The sequence below is a fragment of the Paramormyrops kingsleyae genome, chromosome 11 (genome assembly GCF_048594095.1).
Source record: "Paramormyrops kingsleyae isolate MSU_618 chromosome 11, PKINGS_0.4, whole genome shotgun sequence".
NCBI lineage: Eukaryota > Metazoa > Chordata > Actinopteri > Osteoglossiformes > Mormyridae > Paramormyrops > Paramormyrops kingsleyae.
In genome coordinates, this window is record NC_132807.1 from 17,770,518 (window position 1) to 17,792,260 (window position 21,743).

General features: G+C 44.1%; 1 long non-coding RNA gene across 1 annotated transcript; it reads right to left on the bottom strand.

The window, feature by feature from the left end:
• On the bottom strand, positions 1–21,718 carry LOC140593392 (uncharacterized). Its single transcript, XR_011993691.1, has 4 exons — positions 21,459–21,718; positions 20,508–20,581; positions 19,728–19,772; positions 1–385 (listed from the first exon to the last, which is right to left on the bottom strand). It is a non-coding gene; the product is annotated as an uncharacterized lncRNA (long non-coding RNA).
• Positions 21,719–21,743: the final 25 nt, after the last annotated feature.

The following is a 21,743-nucleotide window of genomic DNA, read 5'->3' on the forward strand; positions in this document are numbered from 1 at the left end:
CTGTGGCTCTGTCTCTAGGACCGCGAGGAAGACTGTGGCTCTGTCTCTAGGACCACGAGGAAGACTGTGGCTCCGTCTCCAGGACCGCGAGGAAGACTGTGGCTCCGTCTCTAGGACCACGAGGAAGACTGTGGCTCCGTCTCTAGGACCACGAGGAAGACTGTGGCTCCGTCTCCAGGACCGCGAGGAAGACTGTGGCTCCGTCTCCAGGACTGCGAGGAAGACTGTGGCTCTGTCTCTAGGAACAGAGCTGCTGGCTGTTGGCATCTCTCAGTTCCATGGGAATCTTTTTCTAGTGGTTGTCCATAAAGCAGAGTGTGGGTCATCCTGTTGTCTCCTTAGGCCCAGGCCAACGCACCGCAAATCCAGGAACTGCACCATCTGTCTAGTAAAAATAATTATTGAGCTCCTTCTTTAAACAGATTTTAAAAATGTTAATTGATAAATTGCAAGGTAAACATTTCAGCTAGCATTCTTCAGGTAACTGATATTTCCTTACAGTGAGCATATTTACTTGCGGTTATTCATATTGTGCTCGGCTAAAAGCAGCATATTGCTTTGTTTCTGGCATGGACTGAGACTCAGGCAGTTGGGAGTGAGTATTGAGGATGGTCTGAGTGCTTCATCATCGTACAGAGAGAACAATAAGCGGCCATCTGCCACCCGGCGGCGTCCCCTATTTACTCATACTGTACACTTGGATGTGGATCTGGCTGTTTTGAAGGATTGCAGGGTTGGGCGTCTCAGCACCGCTGCTGTCAAGGCGCCTCCTCATGAAGCTGCACCTCCTCCAAAAAAGGTGCATCACCTCTATCTATTTTCATGGGAAAAGGAAGCCTACTTCCTGTTCGAGCTGCCACTCATTACTGACGGACAGTGTATGGTTTGGACGACACGCTTATAGGAGGCTGGGAGCAAGCACAGGTCACAGCCCGCATAAGTGAGATAAAGGGCCTTCAGTTCTGAAATGTTGGGCAGTTGAAAAGCTTTGGAATAATTAAATAAGCAGATTTTGCAAGTCAAAATAACTGTTATACTGTTGTTCAATATCACATGATATTCAGAAAGAGTTTGATTCCTCTAAACCCTCCACAGGATGAAAATAGGTTTCCAAGCTAACTGGCAGTGTGGCGTATGCTGCACTTAGAGACAGAGAACATTCCGGAATATCTAGTGGTAGCTGTGAAGCCTAACCGCAGGCCTGTGTCTCAGCCGAGATCAGCGATGGCACAAGGTTAACGCGCAAGCTCAAGGTTTTTTTGTTCCTTTGATTAATCAGGTGAGACCTCCCTTTCCAGGCTGTCTGAAGAGAGAAGGGCAGCGTTTGATAATGATTGAGGATCCGGCAACGACGTGGTTTAATGTTATCAAGCCGGCTCCTGAGCAGGGCCAACCTCAACCGGCTGGGCCACGATAGGGGGAAATTTCCAGGGGATGGCTGGCTTCAGACAGCCAAAAGGATCACACGTCGCAATGGGATTAGACAAAATCCTCCCCCTTCAACTCTATCTCACTGGCCAGGCTTCTGCCGGCGAGTGTCGGCCGCGTGACCCGGCGTAATTCACCCCGCTAACACTCGGGCTAAACCCGGCTCCCTCTCAGGTATGACACCGTAGCCGACTGGGGCCCATGTTTGCGGGGGCCTCAGCTCTTATCTTACAGCCCCTATTAGACACACAACCCATCCCCCCCCCCATCGCTAAAACCTACGATGAGGCAAGGACGAGGCTGACGGTTAATTTTTAAGTTATGATGAATTATAGCTTCCGTCATAGACTGGAGCACAAGAAGGATACGAGAGACGGGGGCTACGGCACGCCCGGCCGTGTTTAAAAATGATTGATTAAGCTGACACCGGCTCAGAGGAGCGGGCCCCATCCATTTGTCATTCTCATCACGCGAGACAATGTCTCAGATCAACATGCAGGAGGCGCGGCGGTTAAAGCACATCCTTCAGGTGCAGTCGAACCCCAAATTAAGGGGGAAAAAAACACAATTATTTTTGTCATAGTCGACGGATGTCAGGAAACGGCAAAAACAGAGGATGCAACTCATTTGAAGTCCAGCAGGAGGGGCTGTATATGTGAGACTCGCACCCAAACCATGCGTGAGGGCTACATTAGTCGTTTTTGGCTGGTACTTTCTTGCTGTGTGATAGAATGGATATCTAATTTTCTGAAGTAACATCATGGTGTCATTACTCTTAATGTGATTCTGTTTATTGTAGGGAAGTTTGTACTCATATATTAGGGAAAGGGCTTCACCTTTTTGCAGAGCTAATTTCGCCTGTGAGGATTTCCATCAGAAGCAATTTTAAAAGTGAGCAAATGTAAATTAAGATGAAGTGTGGAGAGCAATGAAAATGGAGGAGGGAAGGAAAGTCAAAAGCGGGAATCTGTCTGTCATTCATCAGAAGTGAGGCACTCTTTGGTTCATAATGGCCGTGTGTGCATCCAGTGTGCATCAACGACAATGAGCATTAATTAATTATGAGTAACGGATTGATATACCAGCAGAGGCACACGGATACGCACGCTGTCGTCTCCACCTCCCGCTGGCGAACCTCACATCTGCTCTGCCTCTGCGCCATTGTTCTCACGGGACGGCAGGTGCACACACGCGTGTGCAACACGCTATCCTCACGCTAGCTATGTCTGAGAAGGCCCTGTCACACCCAGAATGCATTTCCTTACCTCATGTAAACTTGCCCAAAGCCACAATCATGTATCACATTATGCTGAACTCCGGTACTCTAACAAGACAAATTGATCTCTTGAAAAAACAGGCCAGCCGGCATTGAGCTGCGTTCCGCGCGGTGAATTAAAAGCGGACCTTTGTCCTGCAGGCAGCTGCGGCTTAAAGAAGTTTCTCATTGACCCAAGAGCACTTACATCTGGTATTACGGCGGCTTAAAATGAACGTTTAAGGTGTTTAGTATCGCTCTCCTCGCTACGCTGCCCCACAGAGCTGACATCGCCCTTTTATTAAGCGTGAGTAAGAACCCAAATCGCTATCAGCGCCAACTTACTGTGCGATTTTTTTCTCCCCAAAGTCTGTCAGCACTAAAGACTACACTCCCGGCTGTTTTATCCACACGTCCACGTCCCCGCATCTCCGGACCGTCTCATGAAGGACCGAGGCCTGTCGTTAAGGGCCTATGTGGCTCACATCTCCATCCAGCACAACGGAGGTTCTGATGTTCTGCATGCTGGGAGGAGACCATCAGCTTTACTGCTGCCTTTATTTATTTTCCAGATTTCGCAGCTAGAGTGTCTGCTGGTGCATTTATCTTGGTTAGTTTATTCTGACTGCGTGCTCATTGCGGATCGGGCAGAAAATTGGCCCTTAGTGAGGAACACGGGCCGTTGATGAAGAGCGATGCGTTCGCAGACACATCGCAGTGTGAGATGAAAGCTTGTTATATTTAATAGAGGTTAAAAAGGGTTCACACTCGGCACATATGGGAGAGGGGCAGCGGCGGGTCGGGGGGGTTCAGGAGGCGGGAGGTGGTTTAAAAAAAGACAGAAGCTCACCGAGGGGAAGTAAGGGGCAAATAAAAAAGAGACGATATGTTCAGAGCCCCGGGGGGGGGGGGGGGGGGGCGTAGAGGATGATGGGAAGTGGAAGTGAGGGAGCTTTTGTACGTTCACTTTTAATCTGACCAAAGCGTCGGGCCGGTAGGACGGAGTGTCGCGCCCGAGGTCGTTAATGGTGATCGATGGCGTGATCGATGGCCCTCCGCTCTCATCATCCGAACAACGTGCCACGCCGCGGTCACCGAGCGGAGGAGCCAGAACGTTCGAACGCAGAGGGCTTTCAAACATGAAGGGCCGGGATCACAGTGCTTGCCATTGTGCGACGCGCCTCATTGATTATTGGATAGCCTGAGCATGCAACGCAACTGAACAGTGCCCCCTAGCAGCAGCTAGAGGTACTCCACCTGTGCCTCACAAAATACCTTCATAAAACAAAGAATTTGAGCTCATGGCTCCGCTATGTACTGTGGATATGCTGTTGATAACATTTTATTTATTTATAGTTAATTGACATGAAAACGGTTTAATAAATTAATTGAGACATAAAGCTGCCTCGATCATTGTCTCAATATGTGGAGGACAAGAAGTACAATTTATTTTAATTGAAATGGAAAGCATGTTTTTTTTAGAAAAAAAAAAAAAAAAAAAGAAAAGGAAAAAAAGGACCAGCAGACTGCAGTTTGCAGACGGAAGGTAAAAAATGGCATGGTTATTTGTACCTGACAGAAGTTAAGAGTTTCTCCCTGAGGCACAGAAGGTCCCCGCAGACGGCAGCCAGCTCTCCTCCAGCTCCATCTCACCTTGCAGGAGGACGCGGAGAGCGCCCCCCATGCCCGCGTGCCACACCGCGCCGTGCCGTCCGCACCGCCTGGCCTGGCATCTGCCGAGCTGCTCCACAACTGGGCCACAGTGTGTGTGTGTGTGTGTCCGTCTGTGTGCGCGTCCGTCTGTGTGTGCGTCCGTCTGTGTGTGTGCCCACGAGTGTAAGGGGGGGGGGGGGGGGGGCGGTGGTTGCCGATTCTGGGCTGTTCTGTGGACTTTTCCAGTAATGGTGATCACATTACCATTCAAAATCACTCCACACTCCTGATTAAAACGGGATTCTTCCGGATGATGTACAGCCTTAAAATGCGTATGAAGAACATTCCAGCCCTTATGAAAAGAGTCGGTCATTGCAGACCACGTGAAACTGAACATTATTTTAGAATCTGATAATGAATAATGTGTCTTACAACAGAAGAATATGAATAAAATTAAGCTGGGAATCTACCAAAGGAATAAAACAATAAAACAGTGATAAAATTAAATAAAACTACAATAGGAAGACCCTGGGTTTAGCTGCACATACTCCATGACATGTAATCAAAAACAAATATGCATATAAAAAGATGACAGAGCAAACACCAGTAAAACATTTTCAGAAGGACTGTTCATTAGTCTTTTAACATATATGAACATGCATGTGAAGGTGAACATGAAACATATATCATGAGTACCTGATAACAGATGGGTAAGTGTGCAGTTTGGTCAGGTGTGCAGCTATTTTAATAATGAAATCACAGGACGAGGATGTAAGGAATCATGTCTCTCCCTTGAATTGTGGCTTCAAAACAATTAAAGGCGCTTTCCCAGACGGCGCCTTGGAGGGAGATTACGGCAAGGTGCACCAATTAAGTGAAGGCGTGCTTGTGCATCACACACTGCTTCGCTTTGCCAAATCTATCAACAGCTGTTCCCTCCCACCCACCCCCCAATTCCCAGCTCTGCTTCTAGAAGGGATGTCTCTCAGACAGGGACCCCAAAACATGCCAAAATCTATAGCTACTTGTTATCCTTTTTCTTAAAAACTTTAAAATAAGGGTGTTCTCTCTGTTTCTTCTACAATTAGGCGTTGCACAAAGATGGAGTCGTCCCCATCTCAGCCCGACAAAGAGCGGCGCAGAAGCCGCTTTGTGATTCCGGACAAATTCCCGCCATCACAATGGCCGCCGTCTCTAGAGTCACCCCGTCGCTGAATTAGCCTTTAGCCCGTTGCGCTGCAAATCGGAAGGCTCGGGACGGCGAGTGTGGGGACGCGTGTCGCTGGGCTGTCTCTGTGCCCGCGATTCCTTTAATTGGGTGAGCAGGGACCGGGTTCATTTCCCAGAAGCCCTCCTTCCTGTTTCTGCATGTTAACAAAAGGCTCCGAGATGAAAAAGACAATGTCTCGCCATCCGTGCTTCACGCCGGCATAGCACAGGCGCGTCATGCATCAAGAGGCGCCAAGCCGAGCTTCAAGGAGACCTTTGTGTCGCTGCTGTTTTGTTCTTTTCATTTCTATTCCACCTCCTGCACTCAATTGATAGAGCTTTAGTATTGTTTAAAACAGCAATCCTCTATTTAAAAGGCTGCACTGACTGGTACGTGCAACCATGATGGCCAACAGGTCTGCCAGGCAATGACCCGGCGCTTCAGGGGTCTGGCCTCTCAAGGAAGGTGAAAAATTGGGATTTAGCTCACTACCAGTTAACTGGCAGGAATTAAGCTGCCTGGAGAATCTAAACAAAAACACAGGAATTAATCGTCACCATTTCCATGACCTTTCCTAAGCTGGTGAAGTGACACACTAAATAACAATTAATGTGGATAGATATAAATAAGGTGAAACAGATTCTTGAGCCCGTGCGCCTGCTTGGCTGTGAATCCACCCACTCTGATCCACTATTTCTATCTCAAAGAGGTTTTGTACTTAGAGTAAAAAAATGAAGGATTCAAAGAATTCATACAGTATAAGGTTGGCAAACGCTCACATACACGTAAGTGACATTTGCAACAGAACCAGACTAAAGGCCCTCAAAGTGATTCCTTACTTACAGGGATTGCAGTGCCTCAGGCTGTCATTCTGGTTTTTCATCTGTATAAAAGCCTTTTCACGTTCCTGCTGGATTCTGTCCAGCTTGTAAAAATTAATTCACACTCTTAGTAGTAATTACTTAACAATGTTCTTCAGACAATATGGTGGCAAAATTAACATGAAGCACAATCGACGGGCCAGATTTTTGTTGGCTGTTTTCGTTAAACATTATTACACCAAAATAAACACAAGTGATTCAGGCCCTTAATAACACATAATTTGCATCAGCCTCTATCTAATAATGAATGTCTTATGTACACAATTATTGTTCCATTAAAGCAAAATCAGATAATAGACTTATTTCCACTCCAACCTGACAGATGAATAACCACAGAAACATCAACAGTGTTTTCTGGATATTGCATATATCCTGTCTGTAGTGAGGCTAACTTTGTGCTTAGGGGATTCAGCAAAGCCCCTGCTGGAATCACAGGGAAGCCCCGTGTGGTAGGGGGCCATGGGAAGTAGAGGAGTGAAAGTGAAACTCTTACGTACATTACAGAGAGACTGATTTAAGCTGCCCAATCCACTGAATATGAAGCTACAGCAAAGCTCATACATGAATTCATGTATCAGGAGTAACAGCTGATTCATCTCAGGCAAATCCAAAGCATTTATAACTGATACATTTTCCTGTCATTTGTACATAATTAGGCTCCATTTAAAGCACATTGTTTATACATTTAAATAAATGCAAGTACAAAAATGTTGGTTGGCGTGTGTGAGTATTAAGTAATTGATAAAATGCAAACATTACAATGTGAATGTTTATTATATTCAAATATCCCAGGTTAGCTACAGTATACCAAAAAGCAAGCCAGCTAGCTGTTGCAAGTTTTTCTGGTATTAGAAATATCAACAGAAAGACTTGGGGGCCCAAAGTGAGAAGTCCCCCCCCCCCTATTGATCAACACAAACTCACAGACAAATGAGCAGATGATGGAGAGTATGCTCCAGAGGTTTCGACAGAGTCCGGCCTTTTCGGGCCCCATCAATTTTAATCACGACTCTAATGAAGTGGCTCTTCCGCAGTAGACGCCTATAACTCATAATAACTCCTACCTTCACCTTATCGGAGAAGCCGCATGACGTCCAAGCCCTGCGTTTAATGAGCCTTAATGACGGTTTTCAGAGTAAATTCATGTAGCAAAATGCTAACGTGCTAAACAGAATGTAGGCAGGAAAGTTTCTGAGGCACGCACAGGCCTTTGTGGCTTTCCTTCATCGCCCTGATGTTTTCGTCATGAGATGTGGTTACGTTCCGATAAACCTGCCGTGAGGCGAAAATATCGTAAGGTGAAAATGCATTTTAAAACAGTACGCTTAACCTAACAAACATCATAGCCTAGTCTAGCCTACCTTAAACATGGTTAGAACACTTACTCTTAGCCTGCAGTTGGACAAAACCATTAACGCAAAACCTATTTTATAATAAAGTGTTGAATATCTCATGTAATTTATTGAATAATCACACCCATCGAAAACCTGAAATGAATCATCGTGACCCAAGAAATGTCTGTATTTAAAACATGCTAAATTTGCTATTTCATTTATTAAAATATGAACATGTTTAATAATAATAAGGGAGCTTTGAAGAACAGCATGTCGCAAAGGGTTACATGTGCCTGTCATTAATACAGCCTGTGATATCAGTCTGTAAAAAGTATTAGTTTAAAACAATTCAGCATTTCCACCTTAATAATCATGGTCCCTGGGAATTGTTTCCTATGCAAAGTTATTTTATTAGGCGATAATCTGAGCAGTGACGAGTCAGACTCGTCGTGTGTCATGGAGGGGGGGCACACAGCTCAAGGCGCTATTGATTTTACTACGGCTGCTCCCTCACTGTTCTCCCACGCGGGCCACCTCCTCAAATTAGGGGGAAATATCGAACAATGAGTAAGTCCTGTAAATAAAGACACCTTCACTCTCCAGACGCTTTACACCCTAATCTATTTATTCTGCCTTCAAAATAAAAGGAGTCTTTCCTGGGAGGAATATAGTCAGATAATCACTTTTCACAGTAAGTGTCAAAAAGCAAATGGCTACAGTTTAGTATCGAGCAGCTTGCCTCGGGAGCCTCTGTTACAAGCCAGATATACCTGCGGATGGCAAGTTCAAAGCTTGTTTTACTTAAAGCAGCTGTGAGCATGCAAATGGCTCTTTTTCCATTGTAAAAATAGGTTTTTCACTTGTGAGCTGACTGCAGGAATAGACGCACACTCTACAATCTGATATTTAATTAGCAAATCCCTTGCTGAGTGTGTATACTCCAAAACCAAATGTTCGCTGGTGAACTTCGGCGCACACAAAACAGTTTGCACCATAGCTGGGAAACTCATGTAAATACATAAGTAAAAATGTAAGGTAATTAAATAAGTAAGAAGAAATTTGATTTAATATCAATATATTCACCACCCCACAGAGGAAGAGGGCGACCCCCAAAGAGGAAGAGGATGACCCTACAGAGAAACAGGATGATCCACAGAGAAAAAAGGTGATCCCACAGAGGAAGAGGGTGACCCCACTGAGGAAGAAGGTGACCCTACAGAGGTCCACAGCTCCCCCTTGAAGCCAGCTGAGATAGCTGACCCTGAGGAAGTGCCACCATCACAGGGTAAGAGTGCCCAGCTCCATAGACCTACGGCTCAGTGACGTCTGAGGCCCAGCTATGACTGAACGGCCATCAGAATTTGCAGGACCAGGCATAGGAAGGCAGAGCATCTTAGCCTGGTAAGCAAAGAGCCCACAGTCAGTAAGCTGTAAGTAGTGGAGCCTTAAAGTGGGTGAGCTAACTAGATCTTTGGAGCACGCTAACATTGAGTTTAGCAAATGCATAGCCACTGTCCTGCTTTTAGGGAGGCAGTCCACAGACCCCAGTGGACATTTGGAAGCAGAGATCCTGCACCTCACTTCAGCGCATGTGGTTCCCCCCACTGTGTGCTGGAACCAGGAGGCAGCTAAAATGAGTCGGCCAGGAACATAGACTGTATCCCCAGCTGACTGTTAGCTGCTTGGGCCTCTGTGTGGTGCTTGACCGGATGCGAGTTACCTTTAATGTATTACTACATTTACTTTTAATTTATTTTGCAGGTGCTTTTGTCCAAAGCAACATACCCATGAGGCAAATAGCATATTACAAATTCACGGCTGTCAATGAGACGACTCAGCGTAAGTGAAGCAAAGCTAGCACACAATAAGTTGCTTGAAACTGATAGCCACTTTGTAGCACTGCCATGGGACCGGCAAGCTCCCTGCCAAGCTCGGGTGCTGCAGGTCGACCTGCTGTCCCTCTTTGGGATGCAGCGGTTGATTCTGGTAGCCTTCAAGTCTACGCAGGAGGTCACAGGAGAGCTGGGACTTGGCTGGCAACCAGTGAACATGGCGCCATCTGACCAGCCCAGTGTGGCAGTGGACCCATAAGGGCGGAGTCGCCCTAATGTGGTTGAATTTTGCCATTCCCCTACTCTCCATGCTTGTAAACATGACAACTGTTGCTATTAGTGACCTACCCTGTGGCAGCATGTTATTTCCCAGGTCCCGCAGTAAATAAAGAACATGAAGACTCCATCTTTAAGTGGTGCCAGGACAGGACACTACAAAACCGCAACTGCTGCAGCAAGGCCGGCTGCCCCTCGTTAATGACTAATGTGCAGTGTGGATGAAAATGACTTCAGTGCATTAGTAACATCAACATTCAGAGTAAGAGATATAGCTGCTCTCACCGAGTCACGACTTGTCCTGAATCATGGGGGTACGGTTCTGACTTTCTGGCCTACTTGGTGAACTTAGAACCTGGCTTCAACATTTTCAAGAACAAAAATATTTCTTTCATTAATCTAAACCTTTTCTGGCCAATTATACCCTTTGGCTGTCCACAGTCTCTTTTTCGAAGCTTTTTCTGAACACATCTCCTCTGGGATGTGATCTTCGTCCTGCTTTTTCCGGCAAAGCAAAGTATGGTCGTCCTGTATCTTTGGATAAAACCACCACATGGTGAATGGGGCTTATGCACCAAGCAAACATGTGGGTTTACGTGCCACCTGAATAATTCATCAAGCCATCCCTTAATACTTTCGTCCTTTCAACAAAATAGTCTATAATTTACAATTCTCATCATTTGCAGTTACTGTTATTTGTGGCTTTTGCTTTAAATGTATAAATTAAGACTGGAAATGTGCCATTGAAACAGGCAAGCAAATGAAACCAGTGACGGTCTTTTCCTCAAACGGCCATTTGTTGGTCATTTTTAAAATAAACATTCAAATGATTGGGCCACTAACCTGTGTTGATATTATTTCTGCATTTTCTGATAAAATATCTGTAGTCTAGATGGATTTTTGGCTGGTTCTTCACATAATTGGTGCACTGAGTTGACTGGGAGGCAAATAACAATTCAAAAGAGTCTCTGATGATTCACTTCTTTGCAGCATCATGATTGCAGCCTGCATCTGCCATATTAACCAGAATGCAAACATCCAGTGCATGTCATCCTTCTCGTAATTGATACACTGTAAACTATGATCTACTGGGGTATTATTCCAACTTTAATCAAAAGCAGAAACATGCCAGATAACACGGCAGCATGACCTGCCAATAATTTATTGGCTGAATTTTGGCGAAGGAGCGCACAGAGAGTGACTGGAGTTATTCACCACCTGGGAGGGGTTTCTTCGACATCGTGAGCACACGGAGCATGTTTCTAATTAATCTGATGGGGCTATGGGGAACATGGGATAGACTGGAAACATTCTGCTGTTGTTCTGTTTTGTGCTTGATATCGGGCATTTTCTTCTACAGCGATAACAGCAAACACCTGACTGAAAGACCCCGGGGGTGTTTCTCTTTCAACCGGAGTCATCGAGCTGCCGAGCAGCCAACATCACGCGCCAATGCAGCGTGATCATCACCAGGGTCTGATCTCTCCTTTCTGGCGAACACATGGGACCCCCTGTTTACGAGCATTTATGTTACTTTGAGCCTAGTTTTGCCGTAGCCCAGAGGCAGCGCGAGGCGATGTGGATGGGGGCGGTCTTTCGTTTGTGCAGCTGGGGTGACCCTCTGATGTGATCAGCCATGCGTGGACCTCATAGGGCCAGGGAACAGCTGTGCTGAGTTTGGAGCCCATTGCCTTATGGGGGGATATGTCAATAATGCACAGCTTTTCTTTCCTGTCAGAGAGAAGAAAATGATTTTAATTAATGAAATAATTACATCAGCACTGTGGGGGAGTTCCCCCCTCGGTTAGCTTCAAGCTAAGGCTTCCTTTTCTGTTGGAGTTCTCTATTGGTTAGCTTCAAGGTTTCCTTTTCTGTTGTAGTTCCCCCATTGGTTAGCTTCAAGGCTTCCTTTTCTGTGGATGTTTCCCAATTGGTTAGCTTCAAGGCTTTTTTTGTCTTTGGATGTTCTCCATTGGATAGCTTCAAGGTTTCCTTTTCTATGGATGTTCTCCATTGGTTAGCTACAAGGTTTCCTTTTCTGTGGATGTTTCCCCATTGCTTAGCTTCAAGGTTTCCTTTTCTGTGGGAGTTCCCCATTGGTTAGCTTCAAGGCTTCCTTTTCTGTTGTAGTTCTCCCATTGGTTAGCTTCAAGGCTTCCCTTTCTGTGGATGTTCCCCCATTGGTTAATCTCAAGGCTTCCTTTTCTGTGGATGTTCCCCCATTGGTTAGCTTCAAGGCTTCCTTTTCTGTGAGAGTTCCCACTTTGGTTAACTTTGGTTAACTCTGAGTTAATACAGCCTCACAATGAACCCCTGCCAGGATCAATGTCTTGCTCGAATATGGCCGATTGCATATTTAATGTCACGTTTGAATGATGGTCTTAGTGTGTTCATCGAGAGTAAAGCGAGGAAAGTTTAGCGATGGTGTCATTCCAACTAAGAAGGTCAGTGAAATATCAGCGTCTTCGGGGCTCTTAGAGCAAAGCATGCCGCGGACTCCGACACCGTCTCTGGGTTACGGCAGTCCTGCTGCTGGTTTCCCACAATACACACACACAGGAAGTTGGCGGAGAGCCGGGCTGGAATCACACTCAGCGGTGATAGAGCTGTGTGACGGGGCCCAGTCTGGCACGCGAGCAAAGAGGCAACTGGACCGCAGCGCTGGGTGATACTGCTGAACTGGCTTAAGCAGGAATTCAGGCGAGAGATGCTGTCCTAACAGCAAATAACACAAAGCAATCGGTCTCGAAAAGAATGCTTTCACATCTCTGGTGTCTAAGACTTGCGATTATTTCGGCTAAAACGCAGCGAGTTCTTATCTGGGCATTTTTTCCCTCCTTTTATATGAAAGTATTTCATTTTTCAATAAGGCCTGTGTGGACATGTATCATTCCGAGTGGGAATATCACAGCAGGCTGAACAAAGAGCCTCTGCTCCTTTCTACATTCTATCTCCTCTGTTTGTTTCCCGTTACTATTGATCAGGCCGCTGCCATGCCGCGCGGCCTGACGACACAGAGGAGACTCCCGTTATCAATCTTTAGGAAATCACTCTCCTGGTCGTCTGGCAGTGCCATTAGCATGAACGTACAGGGGGAAACACAAAAGCAAGGATCTCTCCTAACTACCAGATTCGCAGCTTTTAATGGTTACTTAAAAAAAAACAATATTCTGTGAAGCAGGTTCATCTGTAGCATACAAAAATTATAATGCAATTAGCCAATAAAGGTCTGAAAAAGTCATACTTTATAACATACCAGCTATATTCTACAGCTAAATATTAGCCCATAATTTGTCCAGTGGACAGATTCATCCAGTCAAGCTATTTTTCAAACTCTATAACTTATAATCTGGTTATATATCACAGTGCTTCCACTCGTTCAGCCTTATATGTTCCAAATTTGAAGATCACCATGCAGTTTTGCTTGGTCGTGAAAACGAGCAGTGCTGCATTATACTAACACTACACTAACATTACACTAACACTGCATGTACACAGAGTAACACCAACATTCTGGCACATGAACACGCTCTTCTCGTGAAGTTTCAGTTGCATGTACCAGACACCTCAAGGAAAGTTTTTGAGACGAGAAAACGGCACTTTGATTGTACCCAAAAAACAAATGGGCTAATCTACAAAACCGTTAAGGGCTCGGAGAAGGAGAGACAATCTTTAATGGCTTGCCCACTTTTTCACTCATGGCCTTCCTCCTCCCATCATGCACAGCTCCTTTCCTCTCATCTGCATAATGCATGTATTATTTATAAGTGAACACAATACTGGCTTGGCCCAGCTATTGAAGATATATGCATGCATTATTTTTTCCTCACTCCAAAACTTTTTAAAAGCATTAGCCTACTTTGGTAGTCTAAACCCAGCTGGATCTGTTGCTATTATAACGACAAGCAATCGAGTGGTATGAATAGCTTTTGGCTCGACCAAAATGAGACTCTGGGCAATTTAGGTCTAGACTTCAGCCAGTAATCTTCAGGTGCTGCTTCTCCTTCTTGGCCTTTGTTGAAGCCTGTAGATCTATGCTGAGTTTGCCAGTGAACTACAAAATATGCAACAGCTGTACCCAAAAAGACTGATCTGTCATGGCGATGTCTTCCAGTCGAGCAAACACAAAGAGGTATACGGAAATGTTTTTTGTATTCATTTAAAAACATTCTAATATGTAAAATTAAGAGCAGTATTCATGTAACATAATGTAAATTAAAGTGTTTTTAACAAAGAACTTCATCTTACATTTGAAAACCACTTTTCATTCCAAGATGGCTACATTCTGCCTGTTACCGTAACGACAGTTGTCTGTCCTGAAGGTACCCTGAAATATTATGGTTTATTTAACAGCATTGTGTTGCACTGGAGCGCAGCACCCCCCACTATAAATCTGCTTCAGCAGAGCTTATGACACAGGAGCTAGCACATTTCTATCTTTTAAACATAATGTTAATAGATAAAAAGGAAGCAGACCAGACACTGCCTTACAGGGTATTTTCAGTAACGTCGCTCAAGTTCATTAATCACCGATAGCCTGTTTGCTCTTCATTTTTATTGTTTTTGCCACAACGTCTCCAGATATTCCAGGAGACGGCTTACTGAAGATTTCAAACACCTGGCACAATGGATATCATTATCCTTCTTTCCCTCTTGTAAAAGACGGATTTTATTTGTTAGGTACTATTTCTTCTGATTGTTGTTTATATGTATAACAGGTATAAAACTTAGGGTGAAAACGAGACCTTGCAGGTACACACAGCTTTCACAGATCTTTCCGGAAGGATTCACGGCTCCCGCTTCGGTGTCGGAAGCGAGCGACAGACAGAGTGATTCTATACGCGAGTCGTTATAAAGCGTAAGATTAATTACTCAGACGGAAACAAGACGCCTCCTGCCAGCCTGGGGGTGTCCGCTGAGGACGGGCACGACATGTGCAGGCGCGGTGTTAAAAAGCAGGCCGGCCTATTTCGGAGAATAACTCACCGGCCGCAGTGACAGACAGCACCCTCCAGGAGAAGAGCGGGGGCGGGAGCGCGACCCTATGCCGCGCCCCCATCTGACCGGGCTGCACTTTATTAAGCTCGCTAATATGCGAGCGACGCATCAGCACGCTTATCGCCACACTGGATTATTATGCAGCCGGCTTGATGGATGGACAGATAAAAATATGAATTCCTCTGGCACACGTGTGAGCCTGACCTCTCTCACAGCCTGGAATGAGTTCAGCAGAGAGGTGCCCCAAGTCTTTAGGTGTGGGGATGGAAATAACAGTAGGAGAGGGGTTTGATGCCCATCTTCTTGTCCGCTACATGTAAGGTGACCAGCGACCGAGACAGCGCTCGGTATTATTCAATAGACAATGATTATACAGAAAAAAATGTAATTAACTACGGGATGTCAGAAGAAAAGAATTCTAAATAGTTTACATCTGCTAAACTGATTATGCCTGAGAAACAGAGACATGAGTAAACAATGGACTTTGAGTCACTCCGCTGTCAGCAATATCTCATCAGATGTTTTTAATGTTCTGGAGTGGAGAAGTTCCTCTTTCCATTTGCTCCTACTTAAAATGCGGCTCTGAAAGGGATCAGTTTACAAAGCTTTGTATATCAACACACAATCAGAAAATTCCAATTTAAAAAGATCATTTTCCCAGGAAAAAATAAAGCACATATACAACTATTGTTTATTCCACCCCCACTGTGTGTGAGAGTAAATTTCACAATGAAGAAATCTTTTTTATAAGACTCTGCTGTCATAAATGTTCTGGGGAATTTCAGCACGCCGCTTTGTTATCATTATCACGGGCGCAGTATGACTGTAGGACCTGCCTTGCGGACGCGCGCTCCCATTACCGGGCGCCGTGCGCGTTCCCGTCAGCTCCCATTTTCTTTGTTACTCTTAATGCTAGGCGGCAGCCCTCTCAATTACTTATTTCCCCGCCCTTAATGCAGTTAGCCCTGCCCCAATGTAAATTTACAACATTACGCCAGGAAGTTTGACGAAATGGAAAATGAATGTAATTCCCGCTCCACACACTACGATGGTAAATGTTAGTGCGCCCGCTGCATCTGACTCCATATCACATCGCCGTTATGAAAAATAGTTTGCTATTTTGGAAGCCCCTGGCAGCCGTAGTGAATCACCCAGGACCCAAAGCTCATCCATCTTTTGTCAGAGATGAAGCCAAACTAACGCCATCTCTCGATCCCGCTAAAGAATGAGGAGAAACACAAGGAGGTAAAAATAAACCGCAGCGGCTCAGGTAACTTCACAAGTAATGTGCGCCTTTAAAGTGGAGCTTCTACGGGAAATTAAGCTCGTTAGCTTGGAAGCATCTCAATAGTCCTTCACTTTACGTTTATAAATGGCTAATTTATCAACAACTGGACCTTAAAGGAGACTATTTTTTCGTTTTTTTTCTGCACATTTAGTCTCATCTAGACGCAATAATAAGCATCATGCCCAAAACATACTGATATGAGCCTATTTTTTACATACACACCATGTCACAGATAGGGTTCCTTAAAAACCTATAGGTCATTTATTCTCACAGTATACATGTACATATGTTCTGTTAAATTGCTTTGTCTAAATCATGTCTCCATTGGTCTTAATCACACATTATATAAAACTGAATAAAAGTGCTTGTAACCACTAATATGAAAACAGAATACCCATAACGTGTTCTGTGCCCATAGTTATAGGGTTGAAACTTTGTAGCTTCTTGCGTGAGGATTCCCAGATCATCTGCCCCTGACAAAATAAAACTGTGAAAATATATTAAATTCTTAATCTGGACAACATGAATCATCTTTTTCTTTGGTTCTTGAATGAATAAAAAACCCGAATACCGCGGAGTGAATCCTTCAGAACCAGAGCCAGTGCCACTGATTCTCACAACTTTGTAGTGGAAATGAGGAAGACTGTAAACGACCACCATCTATGTATTACATCTGATCTGCTTCACACAGGTCACATGACTGCACGGCACATCCCGATTAATGACAGCACCTTGCCTGGATACTATAGTAGAATGACACATATTGTATCATAGTCTGCATATTAGCCGGCTCTGATTGTCTTCTCCTTGCGGTGATGATTCTATGGAGGAGCCTCACGGTATTTATTGGGCTGGAACGACTGAGTGGCATGCACTGAGCTGGCCAACCATGACCTTCACATAGTGGGAGACCATCAGTGATGCAGCACAAGCCATCATGCAAACACTGCGGTAGCTCAGTGAGACCCCTAGAACAGCATGGGTTCCTGTTCTGATTGTTTCCTTGTGTCAAAGGGAAGCTCAGGACTTTCGGAGGTTGAATGCATTGGCAGTACCATGATAGCCTTGGGATAGAGGCTTGAACCTACTGAGATACTTGACACAGCCATAGGCTACATAACGTCAACACTGGAAAGATCTGCAAAATAACCCTGTGCTTTACCAGCTCCTCGCCAATTAATGCCCAACAAGGACAGATTCTTTGCAGCTAAAAGATCGTTTCTCTGGCTTTAGATACACTGTGACCTCCTTGATCTGTTCTCAGCATCATAAGAGCAGGGTCATACTGTACAATACGAGGCTTTGCTTTTGTCAGATTTTTAATCGTATATCCACTGTAAGGTCCGTAAAACAACATGCATGTATTGTAGCCATCTGTTGTGAACTTATTAATACGCAGTTCAAATTTAACTGTGCAGTCCTGGACGTGAGCTGGGTGTGAGCATGACAACATGTGATGTGTATTCAGAGCTGTAATAAAAATCGGCAGTGAATTAATATCCACAAATTGCATGTTTAGCAGTGAAAGCTGAGATGTGAGCAAAGCATAACGACTCTTAAATCGTAAATGACCTCATCATTTCATGTGCGAGTGTAATGTCAGTCCTGTGCGATGAGACACCTTGTGTGCCACAGATAATAAACAAATGAGGTGCCATTGCACCGGTACGTGTCACTGGCTGGTTAACGTCAATTTGTTATTTAATCAACTGGCAAAGCAACAGCTGTATTAGCGAGTTCCTGAGCGGCCGGAGCTTACAGACATACGCTGAGTGTATCTGCAGGAAATAGATCAGGGCGACTCTAATATATGTCTCCTGTTACAGTCCCCTTTCCTTTGCTTGGGACCCATCTTGAGTTTTTTCGCTGCTGGCAAGGTTGCTTAATAGAATTTGAATTCCAATTTGACTTCACTGCTTTGCAGCCTTAATTTGAAGGCCGCCCGCCTGCAACTAGAGCTGGTCGATTGCAGCTTATTCGCACTGACTGCTTTGCATTTCCTTTGTACTTTCCTTCGGCACAGAATTTCAAGTGAAGTTCAAGAAATGATAAAACAGCTCCGCCGTCCTGTTTTGTTTGGGCCAGGAAAAGGTTGAGAAGTCTTTAAAAAATAACTTGTATTTTTTCCCCCCTTATAGTGTCCTTCATTGTGTCATATTGTCAAAGCTCAGACCTGAAAAGGACAGCATCTGCAGACATTTATTTACATTATGAACAATTTTATTTAAAGCCATGACTGGTTATTACTGGTTATTAATATTCTAGGAATAATAAAAATAAACATGTACTGGAGTAATGTTAGACATTAACTCGATAACACTTAAAGCCATGTTTTTAGTAATTTATAAACACACTCATAACAAATAACAATGCATTCATAAAGCATTATAAACATGGCTATAAATATTTATCAAAAGGCATAACACATTATAGCCATGTTTATTATGCATTATGAATGCTTTATGACACTCACATCTGCAATGCACTAAATACAACTTTATAGTGCAGTACAAAGCATTACCATTATAATGCATTATAAATGTATCTATAGTGCATGATAGATGTGAGCTTCATAATGCATAATAAACATGACTATAATGTGGTATGCCTTTTTATAAATAATTATAGCCATGTTTATAATGCTTTATGAACGTATTATAATGCATTATGTATCTGTTGATAAATTAGTAAAAACATGGCCTTGAGTAATGTGTTACTGTTAACTCATTGTCTTGCTGCACGCAGGCATGGAGCGGGGAAGCAGCACAGGAGCTGGGGAAATGGGGTGAACATGGGGTTTATTCGGAACAGAAACACTCGGGAACACAAAACAACGTCAATGACTGGACTAAGGAAATTATGACACGGACTGGGAACAGCTGGGAACATGGGGATTCTACACGAGGTAGACGAGGGGGCATGACACACGGGAGGTTTGGAATGACTGGGGCATGACACTCATCATGTACAGGCATTGCGGCCTGAAGGTAATTTTGTTTGTATTTCCGTTATAATTTGTCTAAAAAATTAATGAGTCAGAAGAAGTATGACATGAACTGTCTTATAGATGTCATTTTGAAAAGGTAGGGAACAAATAATTACATTAAAAAAAGGTTCAGTAAGAAATTGGAAACAAAAATGCTTTTTATAACCTGATGCAGCATTCTTTAATTTATTACGTGATCATAGCTAATGTCATACAGTGGTTCATTTGTATGTGAAGCCCACCTGTTTCATGGGGTGAAGAGGCCCTCACACCCTGAGATGAATGACATCACACAGGTCTTCCTCCCTGTTCGTCTCTGGGGGTGCAGGACCTAATCCCCTCTGTTCCAATTACTCTTTTTACATGGCCTCGCCGATACACATGCCCTGTCTGTCTCAGATCACATCCTGTTCCATTTCACGTCACAAGTTTAAGTCGTGACCATTTTCTTTTTTCTGCACTAGAATCTGCGATGGTCTTTCCCCAAGGAATATCGTTACTAAAATCTGAAACCTCGGCCGGACTGCACATTACTAAGAAGCGACATGCAATCTGGTTTGTCTTTGAACATTGGCTTCCTACTCACCTAGGAGAACTGGCACTTATGGAGCTTCACAGGAAGGCTTCCAGCCTGCAGCGACAACATGGCCATCAGCATCACTTAAGTATAGAACAAGTGGAACTGAGACTTCTTCTGGCCCAAAAACTCTGCCCCTCCTGTACTGAACTGGATTACAGGTAGTCCCCAGGTTAAGAAGGCCCACAGCCACCAAACACATTCTTTACTTCATTAGACACATGCACTACTTTGTGATGCTTACTATAACATTGCATGGCTTCAGCGGTTCATTAACTTGATGTGTATAGTTACTTATATTATCACAGAATAATTGTTAATATTATTATGGTCTGCATTATTATTGTTCTGATTTTCCTACAGATTCGGCTTAAAGACAGACTTAGGGAACAGAACTTGTTCATAACGTGGGGACTGCCTGTTCTCAGAAGAACTTCCTTGGTAATTCTATGGAAACTCCTTCACCGTGAAATTAAGCACAGGGCTTTTAATAGTTAATATCACAGGATAAGTGCCACTTTACAGCTATAGGGGAAAAAATCATACAGTATAAACCAAGAATATATGGTGGACCTAAAAATGGAAACAAAGTGCTTAATTTATAATCCAATTAAGAACAAGATGGACTTATGAGCAAACCATTTTCCATGACAAAAAAAAAAAATCAATCTTCCCATTTTAATCAATCCCAGAGTATGCAAATGATACAGTTCAAACTCCCTTCGGTTTCAAATTAGCCACCTGAAATTGGTGGCTCACCCAAAAAAGGAGGGCCAGTCTACTACTAACCTGTAAGGCAGCATTTCTCAACCCGCTCCTCGGGGACCCCCCAGACCGTCTATCTCTATGTTCCCTCCCAGCTCCTGCAAAATGTCGACTGTCTGAGGGACTCAGGGACTGAGAAACACTGCTGTAAGGTGAAGCTGATTACAAACTCTGATCATGCAAATGACAAACCCATTGCCAATACCATCAGCATGTTAGTAAATGTGCTTGGGAGTTAAAGACTGGTGCAAGGTTGAAACTGTGAATAGGTAAGAATGAAAGGGGAACAGCCAGATAGATTCTCAGCGAAGGATTATACCTGCGAAACTTCGAGCGCCTTTGAAATATCAAAACTCAATTAGTCCCTGAGGTATAGTGACATACAGCACAGCCTTGAATAATCCTGTAACCATCATCGAGCGAGTGAGGAATCCTGAAACCCACATCGAAAACACTCTTTCCTTTGATGAAGATACACAGCAAACAAAGGCTGATAACAATGGAAGGGTTGTGATATACATATATGAATTTGTTTACACCGCTCATTATCCCATACAGGGTCCCCGTGAGCCATAGGGCATGAGTTTAGGGGCCACTGTGACTCAGATGCCAGCACTCACACACACATCACTCACACCACACATAACACCACACATACATCACACACACACATTTGTAATTATATCTTTGTGGGGACTTTCCATTGATTTCTTTGGGGAAAACTCTAATCCCAACATGGTGACCTTAACCCCTACCCAGCTCTTACCCTAACTATAAGTATCCAAACAAAATACGAGACTTTCGGTATTTTTAGTTTTTTGATTGCATTCACCGATCTTTGTGGGGACCTGTAAAATAGTCCCCACAACATTCAAATAACAGGTTTTTATCACATTGTGTGGAACATTTGGTCCCCACAATGTAATATAAACATAATCAATATACACACATACACACACACACAGACTAACTCACCCACTACAGGCAATTCAGAAACTTCATGTCTTTGGACTGCAGGAAGAAATCGGCACATCCTTATGGAGACTGGAGTTATCAGGTCATTAACAAACATGTAACAAATGTGCACCCAGCAGGTCCTTAAAAAGTCCTTGGAAAAAATGTTCAGAAACAGGTGATCCCACCAAAAGGGCGGATCAACAAGGCATAAATCACTACATTTGTGGGGCCCTGAGCCGGCGGCACAGAGCTTAGCCGCCACATAATCGACCGGCGGGCCTGTGCCAATCGCTGCTGATTAAT